We start from the raw sequence: 21,646 nt of genomic DNA, 5'->3' as shown, positions 1-21,646 counted from the left end.
ACTCCTTGGCAGTATTAATAATGTAACACCTTGCATTCCTCGTTTAATTACGATAAAAAAAATTAAGCCGATATCATAGAATTCGGGAAGTCACGAACTGGATACCAGCTAGTGTACTGTAAATACATCGTCGCTAGTTCTTTCCAAATATTGCAACCAAAAACAAAGTATAGTTGTACATGCAATAGCCAAAGTTAGTGACCAAATATTTTATGTAGGAAAATAGGATAAGCAATAAGTAGTAAATGCAAATTTTATAGGATAGTAAAAAAAAAAAAAAAAAATCAGATTTATATCAATTTCGACTTTTTCTGTTTTTTCTAAATCAAGGGTTGCTCTATCCGATTTCGTGTCCCTTCATGCTGACATTACATTCTCTGGATTACACATCACGGCATGTAGGTTATTGAGGACATATACTGACTCGTTTTCTATTTAGATTGTGAAGATAATTCCATCATTTTTCTGGTTCAAAAAGTTTCCATTTGCCTCATTTCGACAACATTTTTCTTCCTTTATCTTTTACTAATAACATTTGGCGATCAGCTGGTTCACTAGGCCTACGAATTATATCCAGTTTCAGTTAAATCACTTAGATGTAACTTTATGTACATAATTCCATCAAATTGTCAGGTATTAAAACCGTGTTGTTTCCAAAGTCTTCAATATTTTCTGTTCATTATTTACATGCATATTCGTAATGAGACTAGTCCCATGCCATCATAGCTCCATTAAAAATACAACTTCCGATTCACCGCTTTTCTAATTTCTGAGGTATTGCAAATTCGCTTTTCATCAGTTTTTTGAACTACGCAGATATTAAACAGAAATGTTCTTTCTTAGATTTCAACGTTGGCAGAAAATACCTAGATATTTTAACTATTTGATGAAAGAACAAAAGCAGTTTTAAGTTCAGGTATAATCTATAATTGGAAATTAGACAAAAAATAGCATTTTCAAGAAATTGTTAAAATTCAGGAAAAATTTGAAGGATTACTAAAGCCAATATACTTGAAAATATTTTTTTTAATTTTGAAATGATGTAAAATCCAGTACTGTACAATGTCGTTTTCTGACGTTCTCGTGTAATAATTTAAAATATATATATATATATATATATATGCTTAGTTTTTAATTAATTAAAATTATAATTAAAACTTCAAACAGCTAGCTAGAAAGAAACCATTCCTATTTTCTAAAATATATTTGTGCTAAATGTTCTGTTCTCTACGTCAAACAGTCTGATCTGTACAGTGTCGACTCAGAATACATACATTCTTCTTTATCTATATCTATATCTATCTATACTTATAATAAAGCTCAATGTGTGTGTGTGTGTGTGTTGGCGCTCTACAGGCCAGGTCATTTGACATACAGCTATCAAATTTGGTACATGTATACCTTAGAGGTCGGGAATGTGCACCTGGGGTCCCTTTTTTTGAAATTTTAATTAGAATTTTAATTATTAATTAAAAACTAACTTTCCCGCCAAAAGAATCTTCCATTTTCCCCACCGCCAACTTTTCCGCCAAAAAAAATCTTCCATTTTCGCCACCGCCAAACGAGTAAGGTTTCCGTGTTTTTTTTCTCCCAACAGTAATGAGGCTAGGGTTAGTATTTTTCGGCGGATTATTTCAAACGATTCTGTTTATTTTCTTAATGTTTGATGCATTTAAAATTAAACATTGTTAATTAATCGATCCTTCAGATTCATTCTGAAGTACTTTTGAAATAAAATAAAACAGAATAAATGAAATTAAAAATTTCTAATCCGCATAGCGTTACCCCAACTGGCGTAGAAAAAAAATCCCGTATTTGCGTTACGTAACTGGCGTTGAAAATTCACGCATGCGCTTTGTGTTCTGAATTCCGCATTGTGTTGACGAATTATTATCAACTGATGCGGACTGGATTTAAATTTTTTTTTAGGTTCGTTGCATGCTTTTGTAATTAAAATGTATTTATGTTAGTTATATATTTTTTGTGTATGCTTATAGTTTTAAGTGCATCGTTTTTTAAGTAGTTTTTTAAAAACCTGTTTTAAACCGTCTATTTTAAACGATTCGTTTCATTTTCTTAGTGTTTGATGCATTTAAAAGTAAACATTGTTAATGAATCGATCTGCTCATGATGAATCTAAGAAAATTTTGTTGACAAATTCTTGAGATAATACGTAAATTGAAAAAGATATTCTTTAGTGCCCATAAAGTTTAAACGCTGAGTGACTCTATTTTCATTAATCAGATTATAAAAAAATTCTTTGTTTCAGTAAAAAATATTATTATATTAATTGCAGATGAATTCTTTCCACTTTAATTTAAAGCATAAATTCTACGGGTGCTAACAGAAAATGAGAGAGATACATATTACGTTATGACTGAAGGCCATTATAATATTATGAGTGAATTATATGACTATCAAAATTTGAAGTTTTAAAATATTTTGATGAAGAAGCTATTAAAGTAGGAATTGCATAAAATATTTAAATATAAAAATTTTAATGAACATTAAGATTGGCGAACCGGCTGGTCGACAAATTCTTGAGATATTACATAAATTAAGAAAGATATTTTTTAGTTCCCATAAGGTTTAAATGCTCAGTGACTCTGTTTTCGTTAATCATGTTATTAAAAAAATTAACATTTATTGACGAACACGGACACACTGATATTCACCGTTACTCTGATTAGATGTTACAAAATCTGAATAGATAAACATAAACGTGTAAACAGCTGTGCGCCGGTTTCTATGGCAACACAGCTGCAAAGGGAAAAGAAGTTTCTAATACAGAACATCTGCTTTACACAATTTTATAGAATAACTTTTCCCCTTTTTCGTTTCATTTTTTTAAAAAAATTACTTATTTAATAAGAACACCTGCTTTACCCAATTTTTTAGAATAGTTATTTTCCCCTCTTCGCTTGCTTTAAAAAAACATCTATACTTATATATAAAGTTCAATGTGTGTGTGTTTGTGTGTGTTGGCGCTCCTCAGAAAAGACCATTTGACCTACAGCTACCAAATTTGGTACATGTATACCTTAGAGGTCGGGAATGTGCACCTGGGGTCCTTTTTTTTGAATTTTTAATTAGAATTTTAATTATTAATTAAAAGCTAACTTTCTCGACAAAAAATTATTCATTTTCCCTACCACGAAATGAGTAAGAGTTCAGTTTTTTCCCCGACAGTAATGAGGCTAGGCTTTAGATTTTTCGGCTGATTATTTCAAAGGATTCTGTTTATTTTCTTAATGTTTGGTGCATTTAAAATTAAACATTGTTAATTAATCGATCTTTCAGATTAATTCTGCAATACTTTTGAATTAAAATAAAACAGAATAAAGGAAATAAAAATGTCTAATCTGCATAGCGTTACCCCAACTGGCTTAGAAAAACTCACGCATTTGCGTTACCGTAACTAGCTTTGTAAATTCACGCATGCACATTGTGTTCTGATTGTTGACATGACAACAAATATCAACGGACGATTTAAATTATTTTTAGATTAGTTGCATGCTTTTGTAATTAAAGTGTATTTATGTTAGTTATATATTTTTTGTGTATGCTTATAGTTTTAAGACAATCGTCTTTTAAGTAGTTTTTTTTAACCTGTTTTCAACCGATTATTTTAAACGATTGAGTTTTTTTTTTTTTTTTAGTGTTTGATGCATTTAAAATTAAACATTGTTAATTAATCAATCTGGTCATGATGAATCTGAGAAAATTTTGTTGACAAATTTTTGAAATATTACATAAATTAAGAAAGATATTCTTTAGTGCCCATAAAGTTTAAACACTCAGTGACTGTTTTCAATAATCATATTGCAAAAAAAAAAAAAAAAAAAATACTTTGTTTCAGTAAAAAATATTATTATATTAATTGCAGATTAATCCTTTCCACTTTAATTTAAAGTATAAATTCTATGGGAGCCAACAGAAAATGAGAGAGATACATATTACGTTATGACTGAAGGCGTTTATAATATTATGAGTGAATTATATGCCTATCAAAATTTGAAGTTTAAAAATATTTTGATGAAGAAGCTATTAAAGTAGGAATTGCATAAAATATTTAATTATGAAAATTTTAACGAACATTAAGATTGGCGAACCGGCTGGTCGCCAAAGGCGGCTAGTACTTATAATAAAGCTCAATGTGTGTGTGTGTGTGTGTGTGTTGGCGCTCTACAGGCCAGGTCATTTGACCTACAGCTACCAAATTTGGTACATGGAAAACTTGGAGGTTGGGAATGTGCACCTGGGGTTCCTTTTTTTGAATTTTTAATTAGAATTTTAATTATTAATTAAAAACTAACTTTCCCGCCAAAAAAATCTTCCATTTTCCCCACCGCGAAATGAGTAAGGCTTCAGTTTTTTTTTCTCCAAACAGTAATGAGGCTAGAGTTAATATTTTTCGGCGGATTATTTCAAACGATTCTGTTTATTTTCTTAATGTTTGATGCATTTAAAATTAAACATTGTAAATGAATCGATCTTTCAGATTCATTCTGAAGTACTTTTGAATTATAATAAAACAGAATAAAGGAAATTAAAAATGCCTAATCCCCATAGCGTTACCCCAACTGGCGTAGAAAAAATCACGTATTTGCGTTACGTAACTGGCGTTGAAAATTCACTCATGCGCATTGTGTTCTGAATTCCGCATTGTGTTGACGAATTATTATCAACAGATGCGGACTGGATTTAAATTATTTTTATGTTCATTGTATGCTTTTGTAATTAAAATGTATTTATGTTAGTTATATATTTTTTGTATATGCTTATAGTTTTAAGTACATCGTTTTTTAAGTAGTTTTTTTAAAACCCATTTTCAACCGTTTATTTTAAACGATTCTTTTTATTTTCTTAGTGTTTGATGCATTTAAAATTAAACATTATTAATGAATCGATCTGTTCATGATGAATCTAAGAAAATTTTGACAAATTCTTGAGATATTACATAAATTAATAAAGATATTCTTCAGTGCCCATAAAGTTTAAACGCTAAGTGACTCTATTTTCAGTAATCAGATTATAAAAAAATGCTTTGTTTCAGTAAAAAATATTATTATATTAATTGCAGATTAATTTTTTCCACTTTAATTTAAAGCATAAATTCTACAGGTGATAACAGAAAATTAAAGAGATACACATTACGTTATGACTGAAGGCCTTTATAATATTATGAATGAATTATACGACAATCAAAATGTGAAGTATTAAAATATTTTGATGAAGAATCTATTAAAGTAGGAATTGCATAAAATATTTAATTATTAAAATTTTAACGAACATTAAGATTGGCGAACCGGCTGGTCGCCAAAGGCGGCTAGTAAATAATAAAGATCCCTTCGAATTAATATTTCTTGATTTTCTATAGGCTTAATATTATTTTTTTGCATTTTGATATTCACTTAACTTATCTCCATTTTTATGGTAAATTTTTCATAAATTGTTTAGGATTTGTCTTATGACTTACGAAAATACTTTTTAAATTACTATTTTTGCTTGTTTTGTAATACATTAACCCTTTCGCATTCCTCTCCTGTAAGCGACAATTTCTCGTTTTCCTCTGTTTTTCTCCTAATTAGAACAAACAAAAGTAAAAGATCAAACAAGTAAGCATTTACAAAACGTTTTAAAGTTTTAAAATGTAGAAGAACTCTTGCAGAAATTTCACTTGAACGTGCTAGACGAGTTATGGACGACGAAGAGGTTAATAAAATAATTTACAATTTTTTTTAAAAATATTTCATTGATAGTTATACTTAATTTTTATATTCAATATATTTCATTATTCACTATTATTGCTATAAAAAATTTGAAATAATTGTCCTCGATATTCCGTCCAAATGCCGATATTCATATTGAATCGTATTCCTTTCAAAGTTTATCAATAATCTGGCAATAATTTGTTGAAAAATATTCAAATAAGCATTTTTGTTGAAAGCGTACGCTTTTAAAAAAAATCAGAAATCTAGAAAATCAGAAAGTGAGAGAAATATCGATTGCAATATTCCATTCTTTCATTCAAGAATTATGGTAAAAAGTAAAATGAGTAATACAAAAATTATTATATTTTAGAGAATTATATGATTTCTTTTGTGTTTCTCGATGAAAATTATAATTTAGAAAAAAATGTTTAAGATTTCTTTCATACGTAAAGATGGGTTATGCAACACATTTCTTGATGGTTATATCACATTGTACCTAGTATTCAAAAACAAAAATGACATATATTTAAAACATGTACCTTTTTACGAAATGCTTATTTCAAATTTATATCCAGCAGATCAGTTTTTTAAAACCTTAAGCTATCATTTCTTAAAAAATCTTTTATGACCTCTTATATTTCAGATAAGAGTGGGAAAATATAGTTTCTTTAATTAAAAATCTGCAAAGATTATTAATCTCAGCTGTTTTAATTTTATGGAGAAAATAAGAAATCTAATTTTTCTCTTCAAAAACAGAATTCAAATGCTTCATTAAATATACTTGTATCAATATTTACATTGTTGTAGAATTTTAAAAAAAAGCATTCAATTGGCTTTTAAATTGCATAAAAATTAAAAATGCTTTCTTTGAAAGACGATATTGACTTTTTGAAAATCTAATCTCAAATATTTTCTTTAATCTAGTTTCAAAATGCTTTTCCTTATTAAATTGCAAAATTTTTAATTATTAGGAAATGTTTGATACATTTAACTTTATAATTTTGATTGCGGAATAGACAAAAATAAAGAACAATCGATAAGCTTTTTTAATTTTGAAAATCGTTTGGCGATTAAATTATTCTACCAAGCGAAAAATGCTGAAATAAAAGCATGGAATAATTACAAATTATTTGTTGAATGTCAAGAACGTATCTTTTAATTCGCCTTTTTCTTTGAAAATTTCAACTCAGAATTTGATTTGTGGAATAAACATAGTAATTTTTGAAGGAATTAAAAAAATTAATTGTAGCAAGTTAATGATTAAACATATCAGAAATAAACATTATGAGAAATAAGATCTAGGTATTCTGATGATAAAAAAAGTATTTTTCGGTCTCTTTGATGTCAATTCTCTTATTAGCTGTCATATGCATAAATGTTATTTTACGAAGTGATGCAATGTTACATCTATTATCTCGGTTTGAAATCTATAATTCAGTTTAAAATTAAATTGGTGCAATTGTATTATTCTAAAATAAATGTGTCCTGCTTTTTATGTTTGGTTTGTATTTATTAAATTAAGAGGATTAAAATAAATAAATATAACGAATTATTAGAGTAGAAATAAAAACAAGTAAATATTAAAGTAGACGAAGTGAATATTGATACTGTTAACTAATGGATAACTATTAAGAGAAAATACATTTTGTAGGCCTTTCAGCCGCTGAATGACATTAAAATTCGACTAAATATCTTCAGTTGTAGTCACAAGATAATACCAATTCTCATTGGTTTAATTCGTCGTGTTTATAAGTTATTGTGTTTATATGTATGCCAAAGTCCAGGCTAACCATTTCGTGAATTTCATTTAAAATATGGCAAGTTTCTACATTTTAGATAATAAATCTGTGTATCAACTTTGTCTACTTAGCTTTTTCAGTTTTATATTTTTCGATTTCACTTGTACTCGACCAACCTATGAATAAATTTTCATTCATAATTTAAAATAAATCTACAAATATGGTCAGTATTCCATTTACCGAATATTAACCACCTTGCCTTGAGCTACCAGGTTAACAAACAGACGAACAGAAATAGAAAAATGGGGTTTTATTGGACTCAGTATGGTCTGAAATGAGAAAATTTGTCAAAACCGTGAAGTCCATGATTTTTTTGACACTTGCAGTACTTTCTCAGTATTTCGTATACGTTAAAATAAATGAAAAGAAAAACCTTTTCTCTTAAGAAAATAATTAAATCTAAAGGTTAAAATCATCCATCTGCTTGTAAGCTATTTCATATTCTGATATTTACAGTGGAAGCCATTCTTTTATAATTAAAGTCATATTGATACCAAGTCATCTACTATTCCAAAGATAATCACCAAAATTTCTTTAATAATAAATATAACCTTTTACAACGACAAAGTACCATATTCCATATATTGCCTATTGGCTTGGACATTTCATGTTCCGATAAACATTACAGAATAACCAATAGTGAAAATAAACCTTCATATCAAAACCACACGCAAGCATACCTGATTATCACCCAATAAATCTAGTCATGCAATACGATTCCGATTCAACGTCTGCTTCATATCGATAGTAGTGTATTATACGGAAGAACTGATGGAAAGGGGCGGAGAGTATGTAACGATCTGCGATCTACACGCTTTTCTGAGTTTTGCCTAATAAGGTGGAAATGGACTACTGACATTTTGGTGTCTTATTCAGGTTTTTCTGATTCAGCATTTGATACATGTCCATCCAATATTTAAATACATATTTAAGTAATATCGGGATTTTGATTTCCTAGTTCATTTTCTGCTTGTGTGATATTCACTTGAATTATTTTTATGCTTATGATGTTTTTGCTTTTGTTTTGTCTTCTGTCTTGGTTTCTTCCGAAAGTGTTTCATCATTGAATGGATAGTACAAATCTCCCAGATGCTGTTATGTAAAGCATACGGCGAGTGTACAATAGAAAAGGTTGGATAATAACACTTTGGCGAAATGCCCTGAGACACACGGTTAAATCTGAATGACTGGATCGAAGGGACATCATAGGCTGGAACTGAGGTTGTCTACTAAAGGTCATCACCGGGCAAGGTACAACAGTTCCAGTGGGAAGCACGTTCCATCATCGATAGGGTTTATTCGAAACCACACCTTTTCTGAACCCACCAGGATGACGAGAACCAATAAATATGCCGAAAGCTTCTCATCTTCGTGTTTTAAGAACTAGATAAATCTGAATTATCGGATTGCTGCGATAGCATAGGCTAGAACTGAGGTTGTGTACTAAGGGCCATCACGGGCCACAGAACAACCTTCCCATGCAAAGCTGGTCCTGTCATCGGTAGGGGATATTCGATCCCTAATATCATTTCTGTACCTCCTAATGTGGAGAGAACCAACCACCATGCTGGTAGCTTCCTGTAATCATATCTCAGTTCTGACAAAGACGCTCTATTCCAGGAAAAATAGGAAGAAATGCAGATGCGTATCTAAGCAGTATCACTGTAGAAATAAACAACATTCAAGTGGATAGAAAATTGCTATTTCTATGAACCGCAGTAGTACAATATCACTCGACGTACCAGTTGACAATGCGATAATATGTGAAATAAGTAACCTTGGAGAGCTATTCACCTTTTATAATTTCTCAAAAAGGTATAGAATTTTCTGGAAATTTTTTGATAACTCTTCTCCTAATAGAGATATCAACATAACACTTGTATTTTCCAGAACCTTAATTTATCGGTTTCTAAATTTGTCAAGTTTCAAAATAGGTACCAAACTCGTCATCAATGATGAGATTTGACATGTATTCTGCATCCATTAAGAATATCCGTAAATATTTCTTTTTGGTGATAACAAAAAAAGATGCATAATAAATATTTCCTGCAACCAGTCGAATTTTATATGTCATTGTGTGTGATCTAGAATAAATGATAGTAGAATTTCCGTGGAAGGTAGTATAGCATAAAATATAATTAAGGATTTAATAGGCAACCTGGAATTCAACATGGGTCTACAAATACAATCATAAGATATTGTATCAAATTATATTTATTTAAGTTACTTACATTTAGAGTTATGGTGTTTACATAAATACGATTGTACAGCCAACAGACTACCAAACTCTTGAATAATTTGGTTCTAGAATTTGATAAGAACCTATATTTTGAGTATTAAATGTACGTGGTAAAATTTATTTCTCTAGCTACATTACAGTTAACGAGTATATTATCATGTGAGAACATGATGTTGTTTTGGTTACGGGGTTTGAAGCTCGGAACCTCGTAGGCAATGAATATTGAAGCTCGAAATCGTGCAGGCAATGAATAAAGCATAAATGGCAATTTTCATCATCATCTTTGAATCGCATTGATTTTATAACCTGCTTTTACCAGTATTGCATTATTATTATATATGCTTCTTTGAAAGGAGATGCGTTTTTAAAAGGTTGACTTGCTTTTACCAGTATTGTTTTATTACGTATGCTTCTTTGACAGCAGATGCGTTTTTAAAAGGTTGATGTAGAAATATGACATCATAGCTGTTATTTCATCTCAAAATCGGTCGAAATCCAAAACTTTATTTGAGCAGTTAGAAAAATTGAAAATGAAAGTTATATATATATATATATATATATATATATATATATATATATATATATATATATATATATATAGAGAGAGAGAGAGAGAGAGAGAGAGGATTCTCGTGATTGTTTCAAACCGGTTTAAATAATAAGACAAATAATGACTTAAGCATAATAATGTTCTCGCATGATAACTTGAAATTTGCGATCGTAGATATAATTTCAATTTTTCTCCAGTTTCTATACTTTCTTTCATATATTTTTCTGATTTGTAATTATATAGCCGTAGAAATTCACTTCTACTTTCTTCATAGTTTGATGCAAAGTTATAATTTAATGTTAAATCGATATACCAAATTCCATCCGTCTACCTGATACCGTTTTTAACTCATCTTGTTTACTGACACACGAACAGACATATTTGGAAAAGAAAGGTTTTTCGGTCTCAGGGAGGTACAAAGTGAGAAGAATTGTCAAAATCCCATTTTATAATTTTTTGACAGTTAAAATTATGTTAATCGTCACAATTTTGATAATTCAACAAAAAATTTTGAAAATTGAACAAAAAACTTTCAACGAAAAAATTATTTTTTCGTTGAATATTTCGTATATAAGCCAGTAAAACATTCTTAAAAACAAACACATAAAAAAATTGCGAAAATAAGAAAAAAAAATTAGTTTAATTTCTTTAAAAACTAATATTCTCCAAATTACTCGATAGCTATTAATACGCCCTTTTATATTCTCAAGTAAATACAATTCTTTTTCCATTAATTCAAAAATTGCCATTTTCGCAACAGAGTGTTAGATAGAAGAAAAACTTTCAACTCTTGCACCAATGAAATTTAATTAGCGAAGTATCAAAAACGGCATTTAATAGTTAATGGCGCTATTATGTCCGGTGGTTAATGCAAGAAGTTCTATTAAAGAAAATCAATTAAATGATGGTTAAGAAGGGTAACTACAAATAAATTCCTTAACAGTGTAGTTAAAATATATTTTAATGAAACAAGAAAAGGAAAAATAATTTGAAAAGCTGTATAAATTTATAATAATGGAAAATGACATTTAAAATGGAAACCATACCAGGAAAACTATTTAAAAATCTAAAAAAGTAATTATTTAACAGTTTTTTTCTGGAAGCGAGACTTGCAGAAAATTTAGTTGCTAGGAATATTTTGCAAAATGTTTTAGCCAAATTCTGAGAAATTACGTTTTTTTCAGCTATATAATACAATCTAACAATTTTTATTTTAATCTTTATTTGAGTTTATTTTAATTTTTATTTTTTAATATTATATTTAATTCGGCAGTACCAGCGAATTAATACATGAATTCGCTGGTTCATGTATTAAGGTTCAAAATACTTATGGGTGGATTTTTAAGACGACTGTGTTTCTAGTATCTTTACTAAAAAAAAGAGAGTGTGAGCTTGTGTGTATTATCATTCCACAGAACAAAACCTTTGATTGAGAGATTTATTCAATTATATAATACAATGTTCCAATTTTATTTCCACCTTTATCGTGGAATAGGCTTAATACATGAATCAGCTGGTTATCTCGCATTTAAAACGTATAACATGGTTCGTATAGTTAAATATACATACAATGACATGTTTCACATTTTCATTGATTTCAGGTGGATTTCATGCGAAACATATGCACAGAAATTGATGCATTTTTAGGATATCTTTCTTTCTAGTATTTTTACTACTAGTAAAAAAGAAGTTTGTGTGTGTGCGTGAGCGTGTGTATATTATTGTTACGAAATTTCCCGGGGTTCGTTTGGATGGTGGGAGTTGTATGGTGTAAAGGACACTCAATCAGCAGGTGGCAGTAGAAAATGAAACAACGACGTTTATTTACACGAAGACACACAGGACAACACAAAGACGACAAATATATACAGCACACAATTATCTTCAGCCGAGACGTGCAGACAACAGCACACAACAGACTAATGCAGACCGTAGAGCACAACTTAATTCAGCACTCACTTGACTTCGTCGCTTCTCCGCTAATCTCTGGTAGGCCAGTTCTTTCTGTCGATTCCGACTACTCTGCGACTCCACTGGTCCACGACTCAATTCACCGTCTGTTCACAACTAAGAACGAGTTTGGTTTGGTTTGGTTTAGTTATATTAACGTCCCGTTTGAAGCAACACTAGGGCTATTTTGGGACGGACCTCGTAATTTAGAACCGCGGTCAGATGACGAGGACGAAACCTAAGCTGGCACCCCCCTCTCCACACCAGCGGGAGGACGTTTGGTCATGACGGATTTAAAGTGCAACAGACCCCCTTACAGGACGGTTCTTCGGTGGAATCGGGTCTCGAACCTGAAACCCTCCGGTTCCGAAGCCGAGACCTTACCACCAGGCCACCGCGGCCCCCACAACTACGACGACTCCACTGGTCCACGACCACTCTTCTCTGTCGCTTCCGACTACTCAATTAACCACTGGTTCACCACTCCACTCACCACTGCCCGGCAGCTGCGGGTACTTCCTTTTATAGGTCTCAGGAGGCGGGGTTAGACGCCTCTCAACCAATCAGGAACGTTCGAGGCGTATCTCCGTTCATACTGGACGGCTCGGGAAAATTCTCGATGTTTCGGGTATAATCTATTTTGGCTCCAAAGTCGCCACATTCGTCGCCAAGTCGCCAAATGGCCGCCAAGTTTGTCGCCACGCTCTGGGACCTCCCATGGAACCAACTATGCTGGAAAGCCGCATCGCAGATTCGTAACATTATCATTCTACAGGATAAATTCTTTTATTAAGAGATTTATGCAATTACATTTTCTTCCATTATAAATTAAAATCTCCCAATTTCAGTTTCTTTATCATGGAATACGCATAGTACGTGAATCAGCTGGTTAACTTGCATTTCTTGCGTACATGCACAGAAACGGGTAGATTCTTAGGACAACTATCTATCTAGTATCTTTACTAATAATAAAAGGGAAGTGCGTGTGTGTGGGCGCACATATGTGTGTTATCTTTCTACATGATATATCCTTTGATCAAGAGATATAATATTTGTAGATATAATTTCGATGGTGAAAATTCCTCTCGGTAAGATAATTTGAAAAATCTCATAACAGTTTTAATTATTAAAATTAAGCGAAATTTTAGCTTTTGTCCAGAAAAATACCTTTTAATTAAAACTTACATTGTTTAGATATAATTTACCTTATAATGCATTGTTTTCTTGAATTGTAGAATGTTTCTAAAAAATAAAAATATTAATAATAAATACTTTTTTGTATAATTTTAAATTATGAATTTCAAATTTGCAAGGAAATGCAAGCCGTTTACATTATTTCCTTAAAAATATCATTTATTTCCTTTTCTTTCATTGTTGAAAACAGAATTAGAAAGATTCGATTCATTTTCTTTTATGGTTTATTTATTAAAGCAAAAGATGAAAGTTTATTTATTAAAGCAGAAGAAAATCACCTCTAAAGAAAACATTCAATGAGTAACAGATTCTTCAGAAACTTAAGTTATAATGGCAGAATGAAGTCATGGGATTTAACTCCAGTAGGAAGGTTCATGAACTTAATAAATTGGAAGTAGGTGCAAGAATATTAAAATAAATCACTTTTAACCAAATCACAGCCTTTTATAAGATATGTCGTAAGAAACTGTGGTAACATTAAGCTCTTATAAATTCCATGGTAGTGAATGAATTAATGTACATGTTGCATATTACTTAAAAAATATCTTTTGAGCAGCGATGCATATTAGGTTATACACAAGAGACATATTATAAAATGAATCAGAAAAAATATCAGGGCGATTATCAATATGCGCAGTATTCTAAAGCAAACAAAAGTTATTTGGCTGCATTTGTCATTAAATTAATTTTTTTCTGAAATTATAAAGAGTTTTGTTTTAAAATTTTATTTTTCATATATAATCAGTATAATAATTTATTTATTGACCAGTTGTTTTAACTTTTGCTAACAGAGCAATCATAACATTTTTATTAATTCTACATGAAGATGAATGTAATTTTGTAAACAGTAGAGAGATATAATTTAATTAACAAGCAGTGCAGAAATTCGCATTACAATATAATTTCGTGAACAGCAAAACAAATAAAAAATGTTTCTTTATAACCAGCATTTTTATCATGTAAGAACATGATATTGTTTTGGTTAGAGGAAATTGAACCTCGAAATCGCGTAGGCAATGAATATTGAAGCTTGAAATCGCGTCGGCAATGAATAAAGCTTAAATGCAATTTTCATCTTTTAATAGTATATATTTTTTTACCTGCTTTTGCCAGTATTGCATTATTATTACGCATGCTTCTTTGACAGCAGATGCGTTTTTAAAAGGTTGACGTAGAACTATGACATCATAGCTGTTATGTCATCTCAATATATATATAAATATATATATATATATATATATATATATATATATATATATATATATATATATATATAACCCATCTAAAGTAAGAAAAAGTTTGAAAACGAAACAAAACAGTTTCGAAATTGCAACTAAAATGTATTACCTATTCAAACTAAGACCAAAAAAGAACTTCATAGTATTTAGAGAGCGCGACTGCAGCTACTTCTAAAACACAGATGAATTGATACAAAAGTATTAGAATCAAGTTAATAGGAAAATCAAAAAAAAAAAAATGAAATCTAAAAAATTATAAAAAATATAAACCGGATTCTTTTTTATATTTTTTATAATTTTTTTTGATTTAATTATTTTTGATTTTTTTGATTTTCCTATTAACTTGATTCTAATACTTTTGTATATATATATATATATATATATATATATATATATATATATATATATATTATATATATATATATATATATATATATATATATATATATATATATATATATATATATATATATATATATATATATATATATATATATATATATATATATATATATATATATATATATATATATATATGTATACTGATATAGAAGTCTCGTGATTGTTTCAAACCGGTTTAAACTGGTTAATGACTTAAATTAATTAAGACAATAATGACTTAAAAAATAATTATGTTTCTCACATGTTACATGAAATTTGCGATCGCAGATTTAATTTTATTATATTTTTTTCTAGCTTTAGAACGATTTTCTGGATTAAATTAGCAAAATTTTGATAGCATTGAATCAGGGTTAGTTTTGTAATTTTATATTGTTAATTAACATTTTCATATTTCTTTAATATATTTTAATTAGAATAATTTAAAACTTATCTATACAATGAAAAAAAAACAAGTGTAATTTCTGTTTAGAATAATATCGCCCTCATAAGAATTTAGCTATACAAAAACAATTACGAAATATATTTTAAATATATCTATTTCAGAGCTTGAGCATTAAGAATTTGATAAAATCTTTTTGACATTATTTGCAATTTTACATAAAAAAAATTCTACATAAAAAATATAGAAATAACTTAATTTATTCAATAGTAAATCAAAAGCTTTAAATAAAATTTCTAGAATTTTTACAGTATTTAGATTTAAAAGTAATCGTGAAACAAAAATAGAATTCAACGCTATAAAGCTAGAAGATATTTTTTGTTATTTAATTATTTTTTATAATATCCAGAATAAAATTATCATTGAGAATAAAAGTATTATAATTCATTTTCCCTTATGAAAAATTGTCTATTTAGTTAATTGCCATTAAACTTTCATTGGAAACTGCTATATACTTAGGAATCAATAAATAAAATTTAAGTACTTATAGAAATATTTTTAATTAACGCAAACGTTTCATGTTTTCAAAGTTTTATGAAAGAAAACTAAAGAAATCTATTTAATATTTGCACTCGACAAGTTTCCAATGAAATATCGTCTGTCACTTTATTTTGTTTAAAACAGGAAAATCTGCTGTGCCAACTATTAATAAAATCTAATGTTTTTATAAAATTTTCAGATTTTTCATACAAGTTGCTGAAAGATTTATTAATAAAATTCATAAAATGAAGCTCAATTAAATTAAAAATATTGAGTAATAAATCAAATATAATTTTGCAACATTGAATGAGCAAAGCCATTTTTAATGATGAATTTAAATCTCCATTGGATTTTATGACCATGTATTCAAAACAATTTTTAAGTTGATAGGTATTTAAATATCTCTTTTTACTATTCATAATTTATTTTGAAGTCCGCTTATGAAACAACTTTTGGTTGCCAACATATTGAGCGCAATTTTTGCTAAATATTACGCATGCGAAAAGGAAAAATAAATTATAATTAATAAAAATTAACTATTAATTAATTTCTGCAAACAGCTCTTACTCTTCATAACAATTATAAGAAAGATTTGAAGAAGATATGTTGAACAGTTTAGAATTGTATTTGAAAAAAAATATTAGATAATTATTATTATTTTTCAAACAAATGAAAAATGTAAAATTCACAATAATATTTCAAGAGAGAGAAAAATAAAATATATTCTTAATGTAAATTTGGTTAAACTAACCAAAACTTAAACATATTTTTCTTCCTTCTTATTAAATATATACAAATACTGCACTTTTATTTAGATTTTTTCAGCCTCGCTAAATTAAAAAAAAAATCAAATAAAAATTGTTTGAAAAAATATTTCCAAATATATTTAACAAAAACAGTCATTTCTAAATGTAGACATAATTCACAAAACTTAAAACAGATGCAATATTTAGAAAATTCTCAGAATGGAATATCGTTTGTCATTTTTAAAAGGAACATAAAAAGAATCGTCTGCAGACAGCAATACGAAAAGATAAATCTCTTTATTTAAAAGCCTAGTTAAAGTTTGGAAGAAAACCAACCTTTCGAGGTGTTGGAAAATATAGTTAAGTCCGTCTGTACACAAAAGTATGTCAGGACTCTTTTGGGTTTCTTTCAAATTTGAAAAAATAAATGCATTTGTTTTTCCTTTTTTCATTGTTTTGTCAAGAATCTGATCTTGTGATTTGCTGCTGAGATCTAGTATTTTCACAACAGTCGAAATAATATTCCGATTAGAGATCTCTTTACTTTCTCTTTTGAACTACTAAGAGTTTCACCACGCGCTTATAAAGCTTACGACATAATAAAATGTTGTTCATTTTACGAAAAAAAAAATATTTTAATTTTTAGGGAATTCGTTTAATCAACACTTTTAATCTTGAATTCTCTAAAAAAAATGTATTTCCATTCCATTATTAAAAACCTCCCTTTTTTGAAATTCGAAACCATAAACAACAATATTTATTTATTCTTATCAAAATTGTTTTCCATAATGATTTTCTTTTATGTAATATATTGAAAAAAGTGAATGAAATTACTATATGAAACATAAAAAAAAATATCTTGTCCTTCCTGATACTATTTCTTTTTCCGAAAATGAATGTGTAAATAAACTGTTAAAAATATCGATTTTACTGGTGGAATTATTTTTAAAAATGTATATTTTTATTACTAGTAATTTAAAAAGTTTACACATTTTTTAATTAAGAGTTTGATGAGAAGCAAAACTGTAAAATAAATTTATTCTAATAATAATGTTTTATGCGTGTGTAGACGTTTCTCAGTTCCGCCTTTCCGACTTAGAGCTATCAAATTTATCATTTCTATAATTTCGCAAGCAAAAATATGCACCTTATAATGATTTTTAAAATTTTTTAATTAGTATAGAAATAAGTAACATTTTACTTAAAATCACTGCTTATAGTTGATTTTTACATCAATTTGAAATTCAAAAAATATTTTTTTTAAAATTACATTGATTTAATTGTTTCTATCTTTTCTATATGTATATTTCATTTCTGCTATGAAATTTGTTTCTTTGATTTTTTTTATATCACTATTAACTACAGGTGGATTTTGTTTATGTAATATTACTTGAAGAATACATGGAGAAAAAGAAATTAAAATTGCAACGCAGAAAGTGATATGCATTTAAAAAAAATTGGTCCAATATTTAATTTTTAAACAACACTATGATTTCATCGAAGTTGTCTTAATTAATAAGGTTAATTTATACAATAAACATAAAAATGTAAGGCTTCCATTATTTGTGTAAAATTTAGCTATATTCTTTCATTTTCCCAAACATATACAAACAGAGAACTCTAGTTTATGATCACATTTAGTATAGCTTAACATATTGTTACGAAATTTCCGGGGTTCGTTTGGATAGTGGGAGTTATACGGTGTGGAGAACACTCAATCAGCAGGCGACAGTAGAAAATGAAACAACGACGTTTATTGACACGAAGACACACAGGACAGCACAAAGACGACAACTATATACATCACAAAAGAAGATTATCTTCAGCCGAGACGTACAGCATACAACAAGTCTACTGTAGACAGTAGCGCACAGCTTAGTTCAGCACTAGCTTCACTCCGTCGCTGCTCCACTTATCTCTGGAAGGCCAGTTCTTTACCGTCGATTCCGACTACTCACCTCTGTCGCTTCCGACTACGACTACTCAATTCACAACCACTCCCTGGCAGCTGCAGCTCCTTTTATAGGTCTCAGGAGGCGGGGCTAGAAGCCTCTCAACCAATCAGGAACATTCGAGGTATAACTCGGTTCCTACTGGACGGTACGGGAAAATTCTCGATGTTTCGGGTATAATCTATTTTGGCGCTAAAGTCGCCAAATTCATCGCCAAGTTCTGGGATCTCCGATGGAACCAACTATGCTGGGAAGCAGCATCACAGGTTCGTAACAATATAATCTTACAAGCCTATCAGAATTGGAGAGAAACAAAACATTTATTCATTGAAAAAAAAACACTACATAATACAAATGAACGTACGAGAAGATTACAAGTTTTCATATGCTTAATTTGTTTATATATGTTGATTTTTATATAGAAAATATAAATGTTGTTGTTTTTTTCATCAAATCTTGTAAATCAATTAAAGAGAATATTTCAGAAAGAATATATTCTAATCTATTGTAGCGTTACCATTTTCTAGAAGCTGTGCACTTCCAGTAGTGTAGTACACTTTGATCAATAACAAGAGATGTTTTTTTCCCCTCCAACTGCGTGCATTTTATACCCACTATACATTGTGCAGCCATTTGACTACGCATTTTTATTTCTATTTTTAAGCTATAAATGTTCCAAAGGACAATAATAAGTGTTTGGAAATTTGTACTTAAATACTTTTTGATGAAAATTTGCAGAAGAGAACGATATATGGAAAAAGACATATTCGGATTAGATTTAAACTGGAAAATTGGAAAATACCTAAGTGGTTGTTGTATATATAGTTATAAAATTAAAAATGCTATCAAAATATTTTTAAAATTGTCGAATTATAACAAGGGTCTTTAATATTTATTGCAAAATTTTTATAATGTGGTTTATGTCATTAGGATATTGTTTAATTCATAATGTAGCCGTTTGGAACATTTTAGTGTGTGTGTTTTAATTATTTCACGAAAAATATGTTTTTAAAAATTAGAAATATTTTCATAAATTATATGCAGTTATTCAAAACATATACGATTTTTTGTAAAAAAGAATAAGTAAATAAAAAGTCATATATCCTAAGTTAAAATCAACAGTTAAAAATTCCGAAAAAGGTCTACTAAAAGACAATCTACAAAATTCAGATTTCAAAATCCACCACACAGATTACACGACCAACAATAAATATACCTAGCTGCCGAGGAGAACACCATTGAATGGAATATTGCGGACGAAGCTGAAAAGGACTGCAGTGGAAGAAATTTGAAAGCCGCAATAGGAAGGAAATAAAATCTACTTATTTACAAACCCGGATAATGCCTGGAAGAAATCCAAGATTCGAAAGTTTTATGAGAAAATGATGCGAGCCCTTTGCATACAAAAGCATGTTGAAACTCTTATGCGTTACTGGCAGATTCGAAAGAGGAAGACATATATGGAACGATTTTTTTTTCTCTTTCAAAAAACTTGTCTGTTTTTCTGCCTTCTTAGATGTGAAACGTGAGTTTCATTATTTATTGGTAGGAATTTATTGTTTCCGAATTTTTTATCCATAAATTTTTAGTTAGAGAAGTTACGGAGTCTATAAAAAAGCAAGCAGGTTCTTTTCTTATTGTCAAATTTTTTTTATTTACTAGATATATCAAAATGCACCAATAAATGATAATTAAATTAGAGGATTTTTATAGGTATATCATAGGCATATTTATCGAAATTATTTAAAAATACATTCCGCCAGGGCTGTCTTGATTTTAAATTTATGATTTGCAATTTAAAAAGGGATTATTATGGAAATTTAAATTTATTGATTAAATTTTATTGTTTCTGAATTTTTATCCATAAATTCACAGTTAGAAAATTTTGTGGGCTATAAAAATGGTTGTTGTTTTTCTTATGATTTCTTTAGATTATTAAATGCAGTAAAATGACAGCATTACTGAATTTTTCTGAGGATTGCCTTTAACTGTATTTCTTCCAAGTTTCACAAAAAAAGACTATATATATGTTATCGGTAGTTCCTTCGTTTTAACATTATTAAGTTTTCTAAGTCAAGTATTCAATTTCTTATGTGCGAATAAAATTCACTTTAATATAATTAAAAGTTATATTTTTAATTATATAATAAAATTCACTGTTTGTAATATTACTTTAAAACACACATAGCAAATAATACACTAAAATATAAACAAGCTAGGTTTCAATTCTATTTAACGGGTGTTTTTTTAAGTCAATATTAGACTAAACCAGTATATATCGTGTAGACGAAAGAGGAAATATTTATGTTTATTATCTTTTGAGAGTAAATTTGTGACTTTTAATTATAAATTTCAAATTCAAATCAACGATAATTAAGAAACACCTTTAGAAAGATTTCCTTTCGAAATGTAATTCATTATTCATTTTCTAAATATGATCGATTCAATATTTATTCCAGAAAAAGAAAGCCATGAAAATTCGAAAAAAAAAGAATAACCAATGGAAATGGTTTCCATAAAATAAAATTCCATAAAATTCTCGCATATTTTCTTATAAACTTGCCATGCCAAAGAACACGTATAATAGTTATAAAATATTAACTTTTGCCAGAATGAATATATCGTGTCATTCTTGGCCCTTCGAAATGTAATGTTCATTATTCATTTTCTAAATATGCTTGATTCAATATTTATTCCAGAAAAAGAAAGCCATGAAAATTCGAAAAAAAAAAAAAGAATAACCAATGGGTGTGGTTTCCATAAAATAAAATTCCATAAAATTCTCGCATATTTTCTTATAAACTTGCCATGCCAAAGAACACGTATAATAATTATAAAATATTAACTTTTGCCAGAATGAATATATCGTGTCATTCTTGGCCCTTCGAAATGTAATGTTCATTATTCATTTTCTAAATATGCTTGATTCAATATTTATTCCAG

Source organism: Argiope bruennichi, chromosome 11, assembly GCF_947563725.1.
Source record: "Argiope bruennichi chromosome 11, qqArgBrue1.1, whole genome shotgun sequence".
Taxonomy (NCBI): Eukaryota; Metazoa; Arthropoda; class Arachnida; order Araneae; family Araneidae; genus Argiope; species Argiope bruennichi.
Note: the sequence above shows the minus strand (reverse complement) of the source record.